Below are 8,289 nucleotides of genomic sequence, written 5' to 3'. Positions count from 1 at the left end.
GCAGCATCCTCATCCTCAATCTTAACATCTAAATTACGCAAGTCCAGTAAAATAGAATTCAAACGATCGAGATGATCTTTTAGGGACATACCTTCTCTCATGCGTAGGCCAACAACCTTTGCTTCAATAGCAATTTGTTTGTGAGCGACTTTGTCATGTACAACTCTCCAGTTTCAACCACAAACCTGCGCTGATTTCATCTGCAACCTCTGTGATGACATCGTCCGCCAAGCATAGCAAGATAGTGGAGTGTGCTCTTTCCTCCATAGATTCCAACTCGGCCTCAGTTAGACCAGTCAGATTTCCCTCTTTTGATGTCGTTGTGAAACCCTTAATCAATGGTTTCCAGATACCTTGTTGTTTCAATAAAGCTCTCATCTTTATCTGCCATAGCCCAAAACTATTCCTTCCCGTAAACTTGTCGACCTTTAAGGATGTCCCAAAAGCGATTAACCCGGGTGTTAACCTGTAGCTCTTGATACCACTTGTTATGCGGAATCGTTTAATTAACCAAAAGAAGAATGCACAACAACCAAGCACACACACAAGAAAACAAGAAAGCAAATAAAGAACCCACAGATTTAACGAGGTTCACTATCAATGCGATAGCTACGTCCTCAAGGCAGGAAAAAGATTGTTTCACTATGAACGAGACGATTACAATTACAATAGGCAAGATTCAATTGAATGCAATTGAATCTCAAAGACTCTCTCTAATCTTCTCTATTGTGTTTAAGCTAATCTCTCTCTGATATTTTGTGTTTTTTTAGCCCTAAATATGAATTAACATATTTATATGGTATCTACAATACAAGCCCTAATTTGTCGAGTAAAAAAAAACGAGTGAGATCGCCTTCGCGTGCAGCAGGTTCCGCGACGAGCCACGCAACAAAGAGTGAAGGAGAGGGGTTGGGCGTCGCACCCCGCGATAGATGTCGCACCTCGCGACAAGCCTCGCAGCAGCGAGCTGCTGGGCGATGCGTCGCACCCCGCGACCCAACACGACCCGCAGTTGTGCTGTCTTGATCAAGTCACATACTCACAAGAAGGTTAACAGACTAATTAATGGAAAATTAACGGACTAATTAATGGATTTTGGAGAAATTTGTATGGAAATTGGAAGGTGAAGTATTATTGGTTGTCCTGGAATGTGTTGAGTGAAAAGGAAAGGATGAAGTGAAGAAAACAAGAATACGTGAAGTAGTATGTTGTAAATATAACCGTTTTTTTTTATAAAAAAAAAATACATTACTATTTTCTAAGAGATTCAACCCTTAACCTTAGGAAATTAGGGTCCTTTCATTTACTAATTACTTACCACTGAACCAATCTACTTTATCTATTAGCATATGATAACAATTGCTATATATATAATAATTTTGGAGCCCTTATTTTTCGGAGATCCTGCCCCGTCTCGCGCACCGCGCAGGCTCATCCTCGCCGCTGCTCTTTACTTAGATAATGTGTGTGCATGCGTGATGTGCCAACTCCTACTCGAAAGTCGGCAGTTTGGCATTAAGAATAGTGAATTAGAAGCACATGTCATATGTGTGATTATAAAGTTTAGATGGAAGAACAATCACACTTTCTTTTTTTTATAGAACCACAAATTGGCTAATCCTTTCCAAGTCTTTTCATCAACGAAAAATGAAGTGGTATCCAGGAGCCCATTTACAACTTCCGATATTGACGACGTGTATTGTTTACAGGTGGCAATAGTATGATAGGCTCGATAACTTTCTTTCTTTATAAAACCAAAAATACTACGTTTTTCCTCTTTACTTTGTTACGTTAGTCTTAAACAAATAGCAATCAATAATCTTCCTATACTGCTATACACCTTAACCTTCCACTAAAAAAAAGGTAACCTAAGTATTTTGAATTCCTTTGAAACTTTTTCATCTCATTTATTAGATATATTCTTTTGGGGTTTTCTTTAAATTTGGCAATGAAACTACCAAAACTAGACGATTATACTTATAGTTTAACATTTATTCATGGATACACTTTAGACAAACTGTTTTAAATTACTAATTAAACTTACAACATTACGAATCCAATAGCTTAAAATAGTCAAGAAAAATACTAAAATATTGAAATTACTATCACGTCTATTAAGATGGTTTCTCTATTTTTTCTGGACATCTATCCTATTTCATATTCTGCGAGGTTAACACTCTACAAGCTCTTGTATATTTCCTCTGAAAATTAATGTAATATATGGACTTGCACACTTGTCCATTCACCACTTTGACAATCAATATTATTATTTATTGATAAGAAAAAATTACCAAAAATTTGATATATTGAACATATATATTGAAACAAATTAAATCCAACACCATTTTACATGATAGCCATGGTTTTTCATATATTAGTGGGAAATGCTATGAAAGTTAGCATAGAGTAGCACAAAATTCTCGATGAATTGCCGCTATTGATATTTAATAGAGGTAGTATATCTTTATTTCTTCATAGTCTATTATGAGACAATAAAATTGATCAGTACAAAGTACAAGAAGAGGAGGGGGGATTTGAATTTGTGACCTATCGTTCACAGCACCTCAATCTTAACCACTGGGCCAAGACATCCTTGGTGCAAGAAAAAGATTGTGATAAAGTAGAAAATAACTTTGGGAGACAATTAGGGATTCTTAGAAATGATTATTAATGTTGTTAAATGAATATTAAGACCAATGATCTCAGGTGAAAAGAAACATAAGAGTAGAACTTGTTTAAAAGTCATACAAATAAAGCAAATTGCTTATAGATAATTAATGTTTAATTAAACTTTACTTTTAAATTCGTACAAGCCAATCAATTTCACAAAAGATGTCCTATGTTAGTTAAGACCCCATTGCCCATGGTAATAAGTTTTACAATAGAAAAGGTTAAAGACCACTTACATTGAAGTATTGAAAGGAACCAATGTTTGTTCCTTACACAGTCATCCTGTCACGTGTCTTTCCTTCCTTAGGCCGGCACCGCCCTTTCTTTACAAATTTGGAGAGAGAAGAGGGTTTGAGGGACACGACATGGTTAACGAATAATGAGCCTTTTTTATGTGTTTTGCTTCAAAAAGATATTTTTTGGCACTACTTTTCGCTCTGAGTAAACTGTAGAGTATTATTCTACGTGGGAGAAATGATAAACTGCTCATCTTGAGCGGTCAAAGTGATACCAAACAAGACTTGAAGGCTGAAGCCTTAAACTAGTGGTAAAGATTTGGTCTAATAATTTTAAAATTGTGGGATTAAGGCTATGTTCAATTTACCTTATTTTTGCTTATTTCAGATCTAATGAGATCAGATCAAATCAGAAAAAATAATCTCATTGGGGATCTTTGACATGAGGTATTCCTTACCATCCCTCTCCCTTCAAAAAGTCTGACCTGCAAACCTGACTGATTATACGTGTGCGAGGTGCAAGTTCAATAAATTCTTTCATGTTACCAATTTTTTTAAAAAAATCTTTAGCGGTCAAAGTGTATATTAACAAAGATAATATTGTCATTTATATTCAAAATTGGCCTCAACACCTTGAACTGTAGCGCGCATGCACCAAATAGCCCTAACTACGACTTATAGCCTGGACACTCCAAAATACGGACCTGGGTGCAGCCATACAAGCGTTTTCCTTGACTGTAGTTAAACTTTTGGATTACTGCAGGTAATCGATGTCGACAATAAATCCTACCATTATCTAAAATAGTATTTGAATTCTTCTTGAAACTTGAAGAGAAAATTGAGCTCATTTTTGTTATTTAGGTTTCACTCTTTCATAATTTAGGGCTCATTTGCGAAGAAAGATAGAATTTGGGGAAGTAAGAGGAAATTTGGGGAAAGAAAGTCTTTCTGTTCAGTTGAGAAAGGAGAAAATGAAGGCATGCGCTTTTTTTTGTTTATGTAAAAAATTATAGGGTTAAAAAAGAAGAACAATTGAAAAATTATAGGATTTTGTAATGAAGCTTCGGCAGGTTTTTGTTTTTTGGTTGCAGTCCCCCATTTGAAAAATTATGGGCTGCGAAGGACCTCATCATTTGAATTTGGAAAGGGATCGGACCAGCCATCAATCCACTAACACATCCTTAATTAATAATAGGAGTTTTTGTAATTGACCAAGTTCTCATGACACATTTTCGAAGACTGGAGTTTCTTTCTTTCCATATATATATATATATATATATATATATATATGTAATATATATATTATATATATGTTATTATATATTATATATATATATGTATATATATATATATATAATATGTATATATATATATATATAATATGTATATATATATATATATAATATGTATATACATATATATATAATATATACATATATATATAATATATATATACATATATATATATATATATATTATATCATATATATATATATTATATATTTATATATATACATATTATTATATATATATATATACATATATATATATATATACATACATACATATACATATATATATATATATATATATCTTTGTAAGTAAGCATAGGCCAAGCTTAGCTAGTGCAAGAAGAAAAGCCTAAATGTACCTACCAAGAACATAGGCGCACTATGGGTCCTATGAGCTTTGCAAGGAAGGATCGTGAATTGGTAAATTAAATACGAACTAATCTCTTTGTTTTATTTTTCCTTATCATCCCTTGCTACCATCATGTAACTTATATGTATCCCGAATTCTTTATTTATTTCAATGCTAGCACCAACAAGATAATGAGAAGAAATGATCATCCCCAGCAAAGTTGTACAAAGACTCTCAAACGAGAAAAGTGGACAAAATATACAAAACTGTTTACGAGCCTATTAATTATAATGTTGTAAGTTTTGTTGCCTTTACATTTAGTTAAGCTACGTTTTTCCATTGCAGCTTTGATTTGGTGGATATTTATATTGCTTCCATTATTTCTAATGTAAGATAAGATGGAGGAAGTTCATATGCCAATAAGGCAGATTGATGGAGATAAATCATATTATGAAGTAATGAAGATTGATAATATACTATACTCGTTTTTCTTTTTACAACAAGTATATCATCACTAGTTTTCTTATCATATAAGACTTTGAATATTCTTATTTTTTTTGTTCATATTGCAGGATTATGAAGATAGTGGATTAGAGTTCCAAGTAGGCATGATCCTTTCGCGAAATATGCATGCATGGGTAGAGCGATGTAATTAAAGACAAAAGAAAGAAACGACCATAATATTGATTTAGGTTTATTTTGGGAGTTATATATATAAATATATATCATGACTGGATTTTCATATAAACTACATATTTTGAACGCAATAGTACATTTTCAATTGATGAATACTGCTCTGTGGCTCATTCTTTACAATAATAGTCGAATATTTGTACTCATTTATATCTATAATATCATATCATTTGGTCTTTGTTATTAAATTCATAAGTTTTAGTGTTATTATCATTGTATGTGGCTCGATAAATTAAAAAATATTACTATACGACAAGTGAAATAGTTGTGTTATTATAGAGCTAGCTAACAAAAACTGTTGTCTAATATGTAATAAAGTGCTACATATGCTGACTTAAATTGATACATAATATTTAATAAAGTGTTACTATAATTCGTGAAATGACATAGAAAATGCTACTATAAATGAAAAAATATTACATAAGAAATTAAATTATAAGTAGCACTATAAAAGGCTACATTAGTTTTAAAAAAAGTGTTACATTAGAGATTTTTGAGTAACACTTGAGAAAGTGAAACATTAGCATTAGAAAGTGTTACATTAGAAAATAGGTAGTACGGGAAGATATTTCACTTATAAAAGTATTACCAATTGCCTAAAGCAACACTTTAGGCCTTTAGGTAACACTTTTGGGGTGATACTTTAGGGCAATTATGTACTCGTGAACTTTTCTCTTCTTTTTCTCTTCCTTTCCTCTCTTTCTTTTCTTGGGAATGGCGTGGCTCAAATGAGAATGATGTTGAATTTCTCTTATTAAAAATCCAAATTTATTGGCAAGGAAAAATGGAAGGGTTTAAGAGGGTATTAATGAGGGGTTAAATAGGGGGTTAAAAGAGATTCAAAGCTTAGCTTAGTAAGAACCAAAACTCTCCATCCTCCACTCCATAATTGCTGATTTTCGGCTAGCATGACACGCCACATGTAATGCAACATTTCATCACCCAAGTTAGTCCATCAACGTTATAAAAATGCTATGCGACAAAACCGTATCCTAAACGCCTAAATAAATAACAAAACTAATATAGGTTTTAAAATAGATAACTAACCTTTCAAAATAAATTTATATAAATATATCGCAAGATATAAAAATATATACAAATTTTCACAGCACATTCCAAAAATTTAAATAATAATTTTTTTTATTTTTTTTTTATAAAAATATCATTTTAATGTAAACATACGCCAAAAATAAAGGGTGTAAAATTCGGGGTGTTACAATCACTCCCACTTAAAAAGAGTTTTGTACTCGAAACTTTAAAACAACCAAGAGACAAATAAAGAAAATACTCTAGATAAAGTACATTAAGAAAACAAAAATTGATGGATTTTAGTTAAGAACTAAACAACTTTGCATATTTTGGAAGACCAAAAAGAGTTGTAAAGTAAGGAAGTATGGTAACAACCATCATTTATAAAATGTGAAAGACCCTTTGACAAATAGAAAGTTTAGGGTACAAACTTTTCTACAATAAACTATAGGTAATTTTGCAAAAGAAGCAGGAATGAATATTTACGTAAAATTATAAAAGAATAATTTTGAACATACATAAATATTTTTAGAAAAGAAGTGAAGAAGCAAAAGTTCGTAAATTGATAGTCAAAATAATTTAAATCGAAATAACCACACAGGCTTATACTCCAATGAAAGAGATAAGAATACTTTAATAAAGAGTAGTAGCTTCTTTATCAAAATAGCACTTACGAACTCAAGTAATTACATACGTTATAAGAGTGTACGTCCTCCTCAACATATATATCAAATTTAAAGTTCGCAAAAGAAATTGATAACCTTAAAATAAATTTCACAACGACGAAACATTAATAATAAATAGGCGATAAAGTAATAAATTGTAAATAACAATTATAAAATTTGCCAAGTCAGCATAAAATTTGAAAGCCTTCTTATCAAATAAAATTAAAGTTTACAGGAATCCCACAATATAAACTTGATGTCAACTCAAAAAAGAAATTAAATCAAAATAGTCAAAATGTGTCAACTCATCAAATTGACATAAAAGTCAAAGGAATCACCTATTATAACTTAATATCAACTCAAACAAGTTTAAGATTTAGACTAAGTATATAAATTTCATTTAAAAGGAATATAAAACAGATCAGTCAAAATCAGAGAATTAAATAAGAAGTAATGAAAACAATCAAAATTTTGCTACGAAATGAGAATGCACTAAATATTTAAACAGCAAATAGTAAACAAGATCCTTTCACACATTTGCGCTTGAAAATAAAATTAATAATACAAGTAAGTCAGCAAGTAAAATAAAAGTTGTCCAGAGATTACCTTTATAACAAAATAGTTTGCATCTACAATTCAATCTATAACACCAAAACAAATCATTAGAGTACTTTTATTTTCAGAGACTATGAAACCTTATTACCACAATTAAAGGCTGAATAAGGATTAACGCAAAAATACATATATATAAATATATATACATATATATATATTAATATATATATATATATATATATATATATATATATATATATATATATATATATATATATATATATATATATATATATATATATATATATATGGTCAAAAGACGGTAAAAGTAATTTGTAGAATATCTTGAAAGAAAATCCCACAATCCTTTCTTTTTCCCAAACCTTAATGAAACGATTAGAATTAAATGTTTTCAGAAGAGTATATATCAAAAATTTGGATACCATAATATAACTCTTATATAAGTATGAAATTTATGAAGATCAATAGATTCAAAATATAATTTGGAATACTAGAAAGTTTTGTAAACAAAACAGATACGTAGTACTCACATAAAAAAACAACACTTAATTGGAACAGAACAAAAAATATATCATTGCACATAATAACATATACTATCAAGCAACCAGCAAATAAAATAAATACAATGCAAGACACATGACTAAATTAACATTAAAATTAAATTTTATTTTTTTTAAAAAATTGCAAAACAAGAAACAAATTAAACACACAATTAAATCGAGAAGGCTATAAATTACTTCGCTTTCGCTATTCACTCTGATAAAGAGAAAATAAATTAC

The sequence above is a fragment of the Beta vulgaris genome, chromosome 5 (genome assembly GCF_026745355.1).
Source record: "Beta vulgaris subsp. vulgaris cultivar EL10 chromosome 5, EL10.2, whole genome shotgun sequence".
NCBI classification, from domain to species: Eukaryota; Viridiplantae; Streptophyta; class Magnoliopsida; order Caryophyllales; family Amaranthaceae; genus Beta; species Beta vulgaris.
This window is presented reverse-complemented; position numbering follows the sequence as displayed.